Below are 16,383 nucleotides of genomic sequence, written 5' to 3'. Positions count from 1 at the left end.
ATGCAACCTTGTCCTCCTAATCATAGTCACTTCCACCAGTATGACCAGTACATATATCTCCTGCTGCTGTATGCAACCTTGTCCTCCTAATCATAGTCACTTCCTCTAATATGACCAGTACATATATCTCCTGCTGCTGATGCAACCTTGTCCTCCTAATCATAGTCACTTCCTCCAATATGACCAGTACATATATCTCCTACTGCTGATGCAACCTTGTCCTCCTAATCATAGTCACTTCCTCCAATATGACCAGAACACATATCTCCTGCTGCTGTATGCAACCTTGTCCTCCTAATCATAGTCACTTCCTCCAATATGACCAGTACATATATCTCCTACTGCTGATGCAACCTTGTCCTCCTAATCATAGTCACTTCCTCCAATATGACCAGAACACATATCTCCTGCTGCTGTATGCAACCTTGTCCTCCTAATCATAGTCACTTCCTCCAATATGACCAGTACATATATCTCCTACTGCTGATGCAACCTTGTCCTCCTAATCATAGTCACTTCCTCCAATATGACCAGAACACATATCTCCTGCTGCTGTATGCAACCTTGTCCTCCTAATCATAGTCACTTTCTCCAATATGACTAGCATACTTGACTCCTGCTGCTGTATGCAACCTTGTCCTCCTAATCATAGTCTCTTTCTCCAATATGACCAGTACATATATCTCCTGCTGCTGTATGCAACCTTGTCCTCCTAATCATAGTCACTTTCTCCAATATGACTAGCATACTTGACTCATGCTGCTGTATGCAACCTTGTCCTCCTAATCATAGTCTCTTCCTCCAATATGAACAGTACACATATCTCCTGCTGCTGTATGCAACCTTGTCCTCCTAATCATAGTCACTTCCTCCAATATGACCAATGCATATATCTCCTGCTGCTGTATGCAACCTTGTCCTACTAATCATAGTCACTTCCTCCAATATGATCAGCACTTATTTCCTGCTGCTGTATGCAACCTTGTCCTCCTAATCATAGTCACTTCCTCCAATATGACCAATGCATATATCTCCTGCTGCTGTATGCAACCTTGTCCTCCTAATCATAGTCACTTCCTCCAATATGATCAGCACTTATTTCCTGCTGCTGTATGCAACCTTGTCCTCCTAATCATAGTCACTTCCTCCAATATGACCAATGCATATATCTCCTGCTGCTGTATGCAACCTTGTCCTCCTAATCATAGTCACTTCCTCCAATATGATCAGCACTTATTTCCTGCTGCTGTATGCAACCTTGTCCTCCTAATCATAGTCACTTCCTCCAATATGACCAATGCATATATCTCCTGCTGCTGTATGCAACCTTGTCCTCCTAATCATAGTCACTTCCTCCAATATGATCAGCATACTTAACTCCTGCTGCTGTATGCAACCTTGTCCTCCTAATCATAGTCACTTCCTCCTAATCATAGTCCCTTCCTCCAATATGACCAGCATACTTTTCTCCTGCTGCTGTATGCAACCTTGTCCTCCTAATCATAGTCACTTATTCCAAATCATAGTCCCTTCCTCCAATATGATCAGCACACTTATTTCCTGCTGCTGTATGCAACCTTGTCCTCCTAATCATAGTCCCTTCTTCCAAAATGACCAGCATACTTTTCTCCTGCTGCTGTATGCAACCTTGTCCTCCTAATCATAGTCACTTATTCCAAATCATAGTCACTTCCTCCAATATGACCAGTACACATATCTCCTGATGCTGTATGCAACCTTGTCCTACTAATCATAGTCACTTCCTCCAATATGACCAACACACATATCTCCTGCTGCTGTATGCAACCTTGTCCTCCTAATCATAGTCACTTCCTCATAATCATAGTCCCTTCCTCCAATATGACCGTTACACAAATATCAACTTTAAATTTCAGTGTACAAATAAGCTATCAAGTATTTGTGGGCTACATGAAAAACAGTCAGTATTTAACTTATGTGCAAAACAGAAAACTATTTTGCACCCCTTGCATTGTAATTTGATTTTGTCCAGGAGACTGAAATAAGATACCTCTTTATTTAAGATCCTTAACAAATCAAGCCCATGGAGCAGTATGCACAAAGCACTATTCACTTTGCTCTGCGGCAATTTCAGCTTTCACAAGAGTAAATATTCGCTATAATAAACTTTCTGGGAATGCTCATTAAATACATAGTACAAAATGCTGTAGAGAGGTGTTGACAATAAGTTTCAAATGCTTTGTTAAAACTGAGGACAAAGTACTAGGCAGTGTCTATATTTTTAACAGGTATTGTTTGTCGATGCCATGTCTATGAGCCCTTAGATTTAGAAGTCCCATGTCTATGAGCCCTTAGATTTAGAAGTCCCATGTCTATGAGCCCTTAGATTTAGAGGTCCTGTGTCTATGAGCCCTTAGATTTAGAGGTCCCATGTCTATGAGACCTTAGATTTAGAAGTCCCATGTCTATGAGCTCTTAGATTTACAAGTCTGACTTGTTGATTCATATGCTGTACAAATCTTCTGAACAACAGTCATCTGCAAGTCTGTGTTACTTTTCATCAACAACATTTTCCTTTCAATCTTTCAAAAATACTTCTTGTATATTACTGTGATTACATTGATAGATTTGGGCTGGTCTTTATGGATATTGGGATCATGGATGCATTTCTGATATAAAATACCTGAAAGATTTACCGTCAATGGTCCTTTTTAACCTGTGCCAGCTTGTCGGCATTGTATGGCCTTCTGAAATGCAACATAACATACACTTGTGGCCCCAGGCTCCCGTGGGCCCTTCTACTATGCAGCATAGTCTATGCTTTCAAAAATGTATTTTAATTTAAAGCCCTCAGGCAATCTGTGTATTGTATTTTGTTATATATTTACAGTATAAAATGTTTATGCTACAAATAAAATATATTTTTGGAAGATCAGTGGCCCTTAGAGTTAGAATTACTGATTAATGTATCTTTCCTGCGTTCAGTATCCGGGTATTCTGTAAGGTATAGATGTCACATAGCCTTGTTTACTTTCTTTTGTTCTATGGCAATAAAATATGCAGCCTTCTAAAATCCTATTGATATCTCATCATCCTAAATGGAACAATACTGCATATTCGTCATAATGTGCCTTAGAAACCACATACCTTGTCTGTGTTGTTTCTAAGCCAGCAAAATCAAAAATGATGCTTTTTGCAATTGCTCTAAAGGGAGCCAGATCAGATGAAAAATTTCTGCAACTTAATTACCTTTGCTGCTCTGATAGAAAAAAATCATGATGCTGTGTGTATTTCTTCATTCATCTGTTGGGCTTAGTAGACTATAGATAAGGATCTCTAATTTTTTTTTTTCGCTGTTAATTTCTTACAACACAGGCTGCCAAATACTGTTTCAGCAGTGAAAATCGAGAAGGGGATTTGACTTTTCGTATAATGATTATGGCAGAGTTAAATCTGCATGCTGGAGGCTGATAGAACTGTAGCAACGATCGTTATCAGTTTGGCACACTTTGTCCTGTTTTAGTGAAACATTCCTATATTTGTATTTGAGTGAGGAGAGTAGCGAGTGATTTCTGAGATGGGAAAGTTAAGAAATCTATTTAAATCCAAGACTTCAAAGCAGGCATAGTAAAGTTAATTTTAAAATTCCAATTCAATGGGCTTTCATTTATAAGATGTATGCGCTTTGATTGATATGAAATTGTGTGTACTTGTTTGATTTTTTGGGAGATTTTCTCCAGTTAGTTTAATTTTGGTTAAGGCGTACAGTTGATAATGTAAGTGGTAAAGAGAATTTATAAATGGTGCAGCACAGTGGCCCAGTGGTTAGCACTTCTGCCTCACAGCACTGGGGTTATGAGTTCGATTCCCAACCCTGGCCTTATCTGTGTGGAGTTTGTATGTTCGCCCTGTGTTTACGTGGGTTTCCTCCGGGTGCTCCGGTTTCCTCCCACACTCCAAAAACATACTGGTAGATTAATTGGCTGCTATCAAAATTAACCATAGTCTCTCTCTCTGTCTGTGTGTGAGTATGTGTCTATATTAGGGAATTTAGACTGTAAGCTCTAATGGGGCATGGACTGATGTGAATGAGTTCTCTGTACAGCGCTGCGGAATTAGTGGCGCTATATAAATAAATGATGATGATGATGATGGTGCCTAGCGGGTTCTTTTGCTATGATAGTCTGATATGAGGTAGCCCCAAATGTCCCTATTTAGGCGGGACAGTCTTGATTTATGGACTCTGTCCCGCTGCAAGACTCACGGACAGTTTTGGACATTTGGGAGGTATGTGCATTCACTGCTGCTCTGCATAGCAGCGGTGAATGGGTGCTGCGGGCGCCTACCCCTGGTGCATGCGGAATTGAAAAGATGTTTTGAAAGCGGTTGGGAACAGGGCCAGTGCTCGGTAGTGCTGAACTCACCCTCAGTGGGATGTGAAAAATTGGGCGGTATGCAGACCCGCGTTGTCTTGGAATAACAAAAACTCCTCAAAGTGACGATTGTACAGTGCTACAGAATATGCTGCCACTATTGTTATTATTATTATTATTATCCTTTATTTATATGGCGCCACCAGGTTTCCGCAGTACTGTACACAATACAAACAGTTGACCATACAGGTAAAACAGTACAGAACAATAAGCGAGTAATACCAAGACACCAGAAGCTCCAGGCATGGCTATTGTAGTGAAGTTGGAGCAGAAGAATAGGTATAGAGACAGGACAAAAGAGGGCCCTGCTCGTAAAGGGACAAACAGACAGCAGGCACAAAGGGGATTCAGTAGAGGGGATCAAGTGCAGGAGGAGTGAGTAAAGGGGCCGGGAAGAGAGAGGTGATGAGAACGAGCATAAGCACTAAATACATTAATGTTAATAATAATAATAATTGTGATCTTTTAAAAGACCACTATACCCAAAACTTGCATTTTCATATATAAATAATGAAAGTAAAACACATTATTTAGTGTGACCCTGTCATTTCACCGCAGCGCTGTTGCTTAAATCACTTGACCTGCTGAAACATCGCTGGTCTTGCTCATGTGTTTCCATCCACCTATCTGCACAGTTAATTTCGTCAGGGCAACTTGACAAACCTGAAACGCTAAAAAAGGTAAATGGGATGTGACTAATAGAGATGTGTATGATAAATATCACAGATAACAGATAAATGGTAAGAGACACATATACACAAATCACACCCATATACTGTATTTATTGTAACAAAAAAGTGTGTTTAAAAAAGAGAACGTAAGTACTGTAGGATATCAACCTTATAGCTCCATATTCTACATCCATTAAACAATACATTTAATTTCATATTAAAAAGTGCAATTTCATGTTTCCCACATGTTAGGCAAATACATAAACGTTTCAACTTGATTTACTACATAGAAGAAAATCATATGTTTAAGAGCAGGAAGACTGGGTTTTGTATATAAATTATCACTGTACATGTACTTTGCTCAAAACTGCCCTTGTAAAAGGTTACAAACAATTTGTTTTCTCAGGACTGTAATTGTCCCCTATAAAGAGATTATAGAGTGATTATAGCATTTCCAGTAATATATCGCCTCAACTTCTCAGACAGGGGGGAGAGTGTGATATCTTGTCAGTGGTAAAGGAGAATCTTATCACAAAGGGGATTAAATAAGGATTGCATAAACACCTACATCTGGTTACTATGGCAACCATAAAGGTTTCAAAACGATTTATACTGTTCTAATGGATGTATTACAATAGTTGTCAGTCATCTAAACTCCACTTTTATTCTCTTAAGTGTGCATCCATCTTTTAAATGTGTTTTTTTTTCTCCTGAAGAGTTTAATGTCGGCTGTTGAACCTTTTGTAGGAATGTCAGAAGCTACATTTTCATGCTTTTGGGAGATCACCATACCTATAGATCTGTTTGAGTCCTTATGTCAATTGTTTGTTTTATGTCCCTGTCACATAAAGAAGAATATTACAAATTATTTCAAAATATCACTTTATGATAGTACTAAGTTAAAATTAAAAAAAGGGCAAAAGTGTGCTGCATCTGCAATCTTATTTCATGGTCTCATGGTGGAGTCGTTGTTTCTGGTCTTTGTAGAAATATTACCTTTTTGTTTTTGGCCAATGTTGTAGGCACCTGCTTCCTCTTTATTGATGTTTGCCTGTGCAAGCCTCTCTCATTGTGGATATATTTATAAGCCCTTGTATGATGGTTTATATTTTTTATGTTCTTACAGCCTTTTTGTTTTTTTGCTGTATTATCATTGTCTATTTTAGTCTCCCTGATTGTATATTTGTTCTATTAAATCCATGATTTTATCTACATTGTTTTGCACCATTTATGCCATACAATACTTTTATATCCATTATTAGTATTTTAGTAATTATCAAATCATTCAGTGAGCCCTAGGTAATTGAGCGCAATACAGTGGTTATATTTTCACCTGCTAAATCAGCACAGTTTAATATTGTATTGTCTTTTTGGCGTGTGATGCCTGTACACATTTAGTACCATACGCTCACTGGAGGGGAGAGAAACTTGCTTGGAGGAGCTCAGTTCTACTTTTTGGTAGTAAATTAGGGCTGCCTTATACATAGTTCTAGGAGCCATTGTAGTAGTGCTGACAAGATAAACATAGGAATCAGACTTGTAGCGTTAGAGTTGCAGTCCTCTGGTTGTCTCCATATATAACTGTGGCCCATAGAATATTTAATACCGAAAAGCATGATAAGTGGAACATTATTGGCCAGTGATAACACAAATGTTAAGCATTGCATCATTGGCTCCATACACAAGGGCTTCCAGCTCGTCCAACAGCTCAATGTATTTTTACTGTACATACATATCTCTTCCCCCCGGCATTCACTTGTGTACTCCCAACCTAGACCTAACAGGCTGGAGGTGTTCCAGCAACGTCACAAGTCCATCATAGCATTGATACATATTGGGCTGAGTGCATATCTTGCCATGTGGATTATGAGATTTGATTCTCAGAGGTGGGATTGTGCAATTTTATTAATTTCTGAACTATTGAATGTTTTTTTTCTTTTGTTGCACTAAGTATTTGCACCTCTTGTTCTTTTTCATGTTTTAAAGGTTAAAAGCAAAGCAATGTTTTTCCTCATGGTGCATATTAGTGTATAAATCAGAGATTTGTAGTTCCCACAGAGATGGAGAGCCAAGGATGTAGCTCGTATTATTATAGCAATCTTAGAGGGATTAATCCCACCATAATTCTCCTTGTCATCATAGGTACAGTGAGGAGGTACATCTGTATGGCAACATATACAAAAAGGGTAATAGAATACAAGACTCGCAGAGAGAACAGCGTTCTTCTGCAGACGATTTATTACACTAGCTAATTTGATAGTCAATGTCTACTGAAAAGTGGAGAGACAGTACCTGCTAAAGATATATTCAAGCCACCCCTTCAGTAGTACATATGACAATTGAAAAATTGCATTAACTTCAGCATTCATATATTTCCTTTGTTCAGAAACAATATTTAATTATATCCTTTTATCTGAAACAATAAACGCATCATGCATTTTGGTTGCAATGACAGTGATAAACGATCAGAAGATGATTTAAACAGAATTCTACTTCTCAGACAAACTCATAAGAATAACTCATTGCCAGATTGCCCATGAAGCTCTTAAAGGGAACCCCCGCCTTTATAGACTTGTCTAGACAGATTTGTTTAGTTTTCTTGCTCTTAAATGCAGCAATAGATGAATGTTTGGCTTTAAATACTGGGAGAAACTCTTGCATTTTTAAAAACTTTTGGAGAAGAACGAATAATCGTTTCACACATTTATCGTTTTCACACATTAAGGGTTTCCGAGAGGATGAAGATCTGCAAAGTACCAAAGCCCCCACTGGGGGATGGTGCTCTGGGCCCATCCAGGCATTAATGGTCCTGTCTGATCTGGATTTGTGGGTGGGGGGAAGTGACTGCACAGAGCAATAGCTTCCTATTGGTCCATGTGGACACACTCCTCCTAGGCTGTGCTCGTAACACTGGCTTGTGCCGAAGAGTCACACGCTGCCTGGGTGGATCTGCATGCAGGAACAGCTATTGACAAGGGTGTTTGCACAGCCTGAAGCGACTGAATAAGGGCCAATCGTCGCTGGTCCTACATTCATTCTAACATTAGAATATGCATGCTTTAAGAACTTCAATTTGACTAAATCGGATTGAATTTTTCCACCATTCCCAAACATATTGCAAATTGATTCATGCATCTTTATCTGATCATGTTTAAGTTGTCAACCACACATCTTTTTATTTTCTTACAAAATAATTAACGCAATCAGATCTAAAGATCAGATTTTAATGTATATAACTGTCTTAAGACAAGCAATACGTGGGCCAATCATGTTGCTCGATCTCTGTGTCCAATCGGGGATGTCAAAGGGCCTGTCATTTTGGGGGACAGGGCTCCCCTGCTATTACCGTAACTAATCTTTTGGGGGCCCCAAAGTATTCAAACACAATTCCAACATTCAATCACTCTCCTCCTGAAGCCCCATGTGTTATCTTGGTGCCGGGTATGTGTGGTGTACCATGGAGCTGACAGCAACGCGGGCAGCGTTATTTCTCAAGTGAGAAGATCACTGAACCAACCCATCATCAATATACAGTTCTGCTACTTAACATAGTTACTGTAAGTTTGTGTTTTACCATCTACAGTCTACAGCTTATCATCTGACTTGCAGTAACTGGAAATACCCACTTCAAATCTTACCACCCAACTGTTAGAAAACCACCACAGTAAAACAGGTGTAGTGGTTTACTGTAAAAGCTCAATCTCTGCCCAGTGAATGGGAGGGAAAATACACACAGTGCACATTTCATCTACAATCAGAGAGTCTGGTGGGCAAAGCAAAGGGAACTGTGAATCGTTGACATTAACCACCATAACTCTTTGATGCACATCTGCATGTGGCTCAAAGAGTCATATAGTGCATGCAGTAGAGTGCATGCAGTAGAGTGCATGCAGTAGAGTGCATGCAGTAGAGTGCATGCAGTAAAGTACATGCAGTAGAGTATGCACCATATAGTAAATAACATTGAACCTTTGCTAGAAGTTTTAGAAATAAATAAACTAATCTGTCAAAGAGAGATGGGTCCCAGATTTGTCAGAGAACCCATAATTCTTATAGTCAGCTGTGCGTGGAACAAGCAGCTGGACCTCGCTGCATCATTGGGACCTGTTAGTGCACTTCATTTTACCAACATGCTCCCTTTTATTCACATTATTTATCAGGCTTTTGGGGCCACAACGGAGAACATATCAGGCCAATTGCACTATATGGCAGTATGTGTCAGGGAAAGGACAATGAAAATAAATCAATCTAGTAACACAATAGTTTTCTGAAGTCTGAATTCCCTTTTAAATTATGCCCTGATGTTGGCTATGGTTTGATGAAGGTATGACTGGTCTCTGTAATGTGTAATTTCTTTATAACAAAAATAGATAAATCATTGAACCCCTAGTCACTAATTGTGACTTATTACTGAAGTCAGAAGTTTCCTTTTCACATTTCCAAATCTGTCAGCTGTGTTACAGGGTCTTGGCAGCAATGGTAAGAAGTGATTGCAATTCTTATCATCCACGGCTAGTTAAGCCATTTCAGGGATTGTGAAGCTTCAATTATCAGCTGTGTTATCTATCACTATTTAATTGTTATATGACACTGACAAGCTATGCAAGAGTTCACAGTAAAATTTACTAACAAAATCAATAGACGAATACAAAGTCGTTACAGGGGAAGAGACACAGACATTGCTATTCGAAGGCTTGGATGAGATGGGGATAGAGAGATAAATGAATACATGAGAATAGAATATTCGATTTTATAAATCAAATGTGCATGTAAGTGAACAAAATGAATACTGCGTGTGTTTTGTCTATCTATCTATCTATCTATCTATCTATCTATCTATCTATCTATCTATCTATCTATCTATCTATCTCAGAGCTGCCAAAGTGAACACAGTACAGTTACAGTTGTGTCCCTCCTAGCCTTAGTTAGAATGTCAAAGCCTACATGTGACATGGTTAGCTGGTTCACACATGTGCAACGTAAATGAGAGCTCAAACTTTCAGTTTCACTATAAAAAAAAAATAAAAAAAAATAATTGTTAAAAATCTACTATAAATATATAAATACTATTGTGATGGTAATGACAAAAGAAGAATTGGGGGTGGTTCTGTACATAGGCTTCCTCTTTAAATCTTGTCACTGGCGATAGCTCCGGCATGGTGTATAGGGAAAGTGTGATGTTTCTCTGGAAAGCATCCCGCACCCGGAATGCCCCCTTTAATAAATAGTCTGTGCTTCCTATCTGAAATAGACACAAATGACTGGTTATTTCACCATTATCCAGATAGCATGGGCATCACAGCCAAATGACTGTCACATACTAAGTCTATATTGTATATTGTGGATCTTTCTGAAGACCTTTCATATGCATAATTACTTATAAAATGTTCAGTGCTAATACCTTTTATCCTTGCACTTATACCTTAATGGTTAAACACCTAATACCTTCTTGTCTAAAATAACGACACGGACACCAGATATAAGTTTGGCAAAAAGGGGCGTATTTATTTTGTGGAAGAATTTTATTTTAAAACTCTGAATGGCGACGAGAGCGAAGCAGTCAGCTAACGACTAAATTTTAAACCAATACAGCGTAAGTTGAAACTCAATACCGCTGTCCCAAGACTTTACGGATCCCAAGTCTTTACGATTGGTCGGTACTAAACTTGGCGTCATCGTGACTGCCCTCTTCTGGACTCACATTGTCGCATACGACCGGATATCCTCCGCCCCAGAGGCCAAGAGTTAGGTTACTGCAAAAGGGGCTCCCAAGTAATTTATGCCCTCCTGGAAAACCACTCCCCCAAGAGTGATAGGCTGCCTGCCACCAATTGTTTAACCCCTACAGTCAGTGCTGATGAAATATAGCACGAAATTTTAATTGCCCTCAGCTTAGGGCTTCACTTAAACTTATTTGTACACTATTACAGATAATTATGATTTTGTAGAAAATAATTTTATGTTTTTAAGCTTTCACTAACTTTATAGAACATAGTGTATGTCACTACTAAGTTTTCCTGATTTTGGAGTTATAAATGGTTTTCCTTAAGAGAGGACTCATTTCATACTCAACAGTGTAAGCATCGCATGTCCGTAGGCAGGTTAACAGTATCAAGTGTCTTTTTAATAGACAGGAGCAGTGATGCAAGTAATGCTAGGATAGGGAGGAATGGGCAATGATAGTGCTCCTGTCGGAAAATATTTACAGGAATATAAATCCAGCTTTTTAGCTTATATGACTTATACATGTTTCATATTTTATTACATCCAAAGCGTATCCTGAACAGAGAAATATTCTGCAAATATTCTACAAATCTCTAGTAAGGATAATAAATGAATAATGACTTGTATAAAAAAGTAAAGGGACATCAGCAGAACTATGAAGATCAGTATGGTACAAGTTCAGTACCCCTAACGGGCGCACGCAGGATTTTTAAAGGGGGTTTCCCCCCAATCAAAATATATAGAGAGAGCTGCTGCCCATGCGGCCGTGCATGTGCAGCAGCTCCATTTCGGCGGCACTGCACTGAACAGCAGCCGTGGCGCTGTCAATGAAGCGCCCGCAGTGGTGCTGTATATACACCACCGTGGACGCTTCTCTGACAGCGCCGCGGCTGCTGTATAGTACAGTGCCGCTATGTACGGACACTGTTCTTCGCAGAGGGGAGGGGTTTTTGGAGAACCAGAAACCCCCCCTGCGTGCACCCCTGCCTAAAGCATACAAAAAGTTTACTTGTTACCCTAAACATTGGACAGTGAGTAAATCAATCTTTTACTCTCACTGGGAGGCAATTGCTAGAGGCAGCAGGTACTATATCAGAACTATGCTGTAAGCATAGTTACAGACAGAGTGACTGACATTTTGGAGGTTGGAACCAATATTCTTTACAATGCTGCCCAGCAGTTCTCTAGTAACTAACATACTTGCCTACTTTGTATTTTCTCCCTCCGGTGGATCCCGAAAGAGGTGTGTGGTGGGAGGGGATGGTGCATGACAAATCATTTTGGCCTCTTCCTGCAACAATATTGCATGTTGTTGTGGGGACAGGGCCAAAATGACTAGATTTGCCATGAATCATGGCATTGAGGCCCGTCGAGGACAGGATGCAGGAGACTTACCTGCTCTACCCGGAATTCGTGAGTCTCCCGGACATTCCGGGAGAGCAGGGAAGTATGGAAACTAATAACATCACTGAAGCACAAGGACATTATGATGCAACTTTCCTACTCTCCTGGTTTGTCTGAGTGACCCAAAAATTTTGAGGAGTTCTCCTAGATACCACCCAATCTTCTTGCAAGTGATGATGCTATTAGCGGTGTATTGCATCATAATGCCCCTACTGCGTGATGATAATAATTGTGGCACTGCGCAGCAGGGTGAGGGTGCACTGCTGTAATAACACAAATCACGCCATCATGCCCCCTGCACTTACCACTTGGATCTGCTGGAGGAGAGGTATAGAGAGTAGGCAGGTATGGTGAATTGATCGGCTAAATATAGTCTCTGCCAACAGAATGCCTAATGCACAAAGTGTAAATAACAAACACTGAGTACAGATTACATTTTAAGCACATTTTAAGTTATTAACCGCATAGACCTGCTACTTTTGTTACAGAAACCCCCAAAACATTTCCATGTCTTTGTTTGTGTGACATACTGTATACATTGTACAGTTAATTTCTTTTTAATATGTAAACCTAGAATGTTAATTATGTTATGGGATTTGATTGTCTAGTATGGTCTAAGCAGTGATAACTGTACACAGAATTTAATTACTCTGGTTTTGTCACGGTTGGCTATGAAAAACAAGACAAAGCATCTTGAGCTGGGACACTAATAATAGGTGGACTTCCACTTCCAAATGATTATTCTTGTAGCAATTTAATTCTAAAAAATGTGCTTGTTTTGCTAATTGTTTTATATAAAGCCCCATGTTGTTTTGCCTATTAATGAACAATTTTAATAAGCATTTGCAGCATGCCGGCTCCTAGCAGGGAATTGAGTGCCTGTGTAAAGATTTTTTTTTAATAATAATGTTGCACTTAAGTATCCCTGTAAACGAGGGAATATCAAAGCACTTTGCATCTTTATGCAGTTTCACATAGCATGATTAGTAACCAGATATAATTGGTCATTTTTATGTCCATTAGAGACATAGAACTTTAAACCTGCTGCGCCAGGCTTTGAACCCGTGACCTTTATTGTTTTCGCTAAGGTTTTAAGTGCAGCCCTTTTAAGCTGTTAAACAAGTGTTGCTTAGTCAACAACGTTAAAGCTGTATTTTTGTTCCTCTCCAGATGATTTTTTACATTTGGTGTCAGTGTGGCTTTAAAAGTACACACTCTGCCTTACAGGGAACCTCAGAATACTTTCTTAAGTTTTCACTTGTAACAAAAAATGTTTTCTTAGTATAACCGTATTCACAGAATTAGTGGGTGATGTCTGAAAAGTGATGAAGGAGAAACATTTCAGTTGATATAGAGAGTAGACACAACCGTAATGGAGTCTTGAAGGATAATAGGTGTAGCAGAGCTTGTTTGCTCCAGTGAAAGAGATGCAAAAATGTCACATTTTATAGAATGTAACAGCCACTCATAGTAATTATTCAGCTCTCATCTTAGCCTTAAAAAAAATGCAATGCATCATGGGAGCTGGGGCAAGGACATTTAAATTTATTAATAAAGATGATTAGTAGAGATGCTTGAATGATTGAAATGTGATTGTATTTAGCTGGTTCAAGGGTTGTCAAACTGTTTTTTTACAGTATGTTCCTGATTTTGGGGCCGGTTAGATTTTTTATTGACAGATTTATTTATTTTTTGAGGCTTAAGCTTAAATGACTAGAAAACCATTAAAATACTGTACAATATAAGAATTTAAGCTTAACTATGTTATGTCTTGAGTATAGTAGGATATTTTTGCCTTTCTTGAATTTAGCTCAAATTTTTAGTCTAACGTTCAATAATTTCTTAGGACTTTTCAGAGCTGATTCGGCTAACCTGTTCAAGAACATCTCTAATGACATGTCTGATGACCCATCCTGTCAATATGATTTATTCATAATTTCCAAGTATTTACTACATTACAGCTGATGCATGATGTTGGTTGTCTGTACAGAGTGTCAGTGATATCATCAGTGGGACTCACAGACTCTGCACAGATCCCCCCCCCACACCCACATGGAGCACTGGTTAGGGCTGCTGTGAATAAGGCCAGAACCCTCCTCCATTGGACACTGTAGTAAGTAGGAACCTCTGGTAACAGGAAACAGGGCCTGCTTGAGAAATGTTGTGCTCCATTAACTTCCTGGGGCCTCCCCCATAGCCTTTGGATGGAGTGAGGCCAAACCAGGTTGGTGACTCCTCGCACTACACAGGCAGGCCTGGACCCTGCTACTTTGCCCCTTTCTCAGTGTCCTTTACAGGAAGAGAGGATGGTAGGGTTTAGGGCATATATGGGCAGCACAGTGGCTAAGTGGTTAGCACTTCTGCCTCATAGCACTGGGGTCATGAGTTCAACTCCCAACCATGGCCTTATCTGTGAGGAGTTTGTATGCTCTCCCCGTATTTGCGTGGGTTTCCTCCGGGTGCTCCGGTTTCCTCCCACACTCCAAAAACATACTGGTAGGTTAACTGGCTGCTAACAAATTGACCCTGGTCTGTGTGTCTGCCTTTGTGTGTGTCTGCCTGTGTGTGTGTTTGCCTGTGTGTGTGTGTGTGTGTGTGTGTGTGTTAGGGAATTTAGACTGTAAGCCCCAATGGGGCAGGGACTGATGTGAGTGAGTTCTCTGTACAGCACTACAGAATTAGTGGCCCTATATAAGTAAATGGTGATGATGATACATGACAAGGGAGAATGGTGGGACAACCCATGTGATAAGGGGTGAGTGGTAAGGGTATATATATGTGATGAGGAATGGTTGGGCATCATATGTGACAAGGGGAGAGAAGGTTGGGGGCATACTGTTTGACAAAGAGAGGTAAGGCGACACAATGTGACCCAAGAACAAGATGCCTGTGGCAGCACCACGCAAGTTTCAACTTCATGTCAAATGTACAACATACAGCGCAACGCACATGCCAAACATACATTATGTGTGCTGCATAATGTATAATTATGTGTGGAGTGGGGATGTACATGCAGTATGGGGTCTCAGATCTTCGTAACTGAACACCGTTGTATGTAGACAGGTAAAAAATGTGAGAACACATGTCATTAACCTGGCATGTGGATCAACTCACAGTAATAACGCAGCATGAGTAATCTTGGGCCCTGGCCCTTTCCCCCACTTAGTCTCAGGGTTATGTGACCACGTGAAGAACCCCCAGACTATACACGCAGACTAGGCAAGAGACGACTCTGCACCCTAGGGTGGGTGTAACCGCCTGGATGAATAAGAAGATCCGAGCAGCCACTTTGACCAGATTTTAATGTGGCTCAGCTGGGCGACCCTGGCAACGTGTAATGAGTAACATCTTAATCATTTGTTTTACTATTGTTAATAAAATAACCTAGATTGCATTAAATAACCTAGATTGCAATGTTCACCTTCCATTCACCATTCTGGTACAATGTTTCTAAATATTTTGGTGGATTTAGTTTCACTTTAAGCATTTTCTGTCTGTTCTTAGCAAATGCAAGAATAGCACTAAACCTGAACTTGCACTCAGATCCTGATGGTTATTATTTATCACCCGTAATATGCTTACAGCATCCAGTATATGTTAGGACTAAATTTTTTCATCCTATTTCGTCTTGTTAATAGCAGGTTTATTGCTTCCTGCTTTTGGTACGAAGAACGTGTTAAGTTATTATAAATGTATTTATTTTTACTAAATCACATGTATTGTGGGAACAGATGTTTAAAGCTCGCAGAGAGATGCAGATTTATTTTAGTTTGGTATTTGTAAACTCATCAGAAATGGAACTAATTGTTCCGGTGTCCTTAGCACAAGTATAACTTTTATTTGTTGTACAGAATTATAGAATAGTAAATTTAGGGTAAACTATAAATCATATATATTTAACTTTATTATGTTGTTATCTCGGTTTTATAGCGTGTTCTATAGTTTTTTGTTGTTTTTTTACTGAGGAAGTGGAAGTTATATTTGTTTGCGGTGGTTTTTTGTTTAATGTTCCCCTTTGATCTCTTTGTAAAAACCTTTTTACTTTACCAGAAATAAGAATATTGTAGTTACATTTACTGAATTTGCAGGCAAGTTCTACTGCCTTATATAGGTAACACCCAAAGACAAGGGCTCCATTGCTAAGAGTCATTGATGAATAGGAAGACAAGCAG

At 39.5% G+C, this 16,383-nt stretch overlaps 1 protein-coding gene across 14 annotated transcripts in view; it reads left to right on the top strand.

The window, feature by feature from the left end:
* Positions 1-16,383, top strand: part of TENM3 (teneurin transmembrane protein 3) — a 763,547-nt gene that overhangs the window by 686,185 nt on the left and 60,979 nt on the right. The gene's annotated exons all lie outside the window — the stretch shown is intronic.

The sequence above is a fragment of the Mixophyes fleayi genome, chromosome 1, assembly GCF_038048845.1.
Source record: "Mixophyes fleayi isolate aMixFle1 chromosome 1, aMixFle1.hap1, whole genome shotgun sequence".
NCBI lineage: Eukaryota > Metazoa > Chordata > Amphibia > Anura > Limnodynastidae > Mixophyes > Mixophyes fleayi.
The sequence above is the reverse complement of the archived record's forward strand: the minus strand, read 5'-3'. Positions and strand labels throughout refer to the sequence as shown.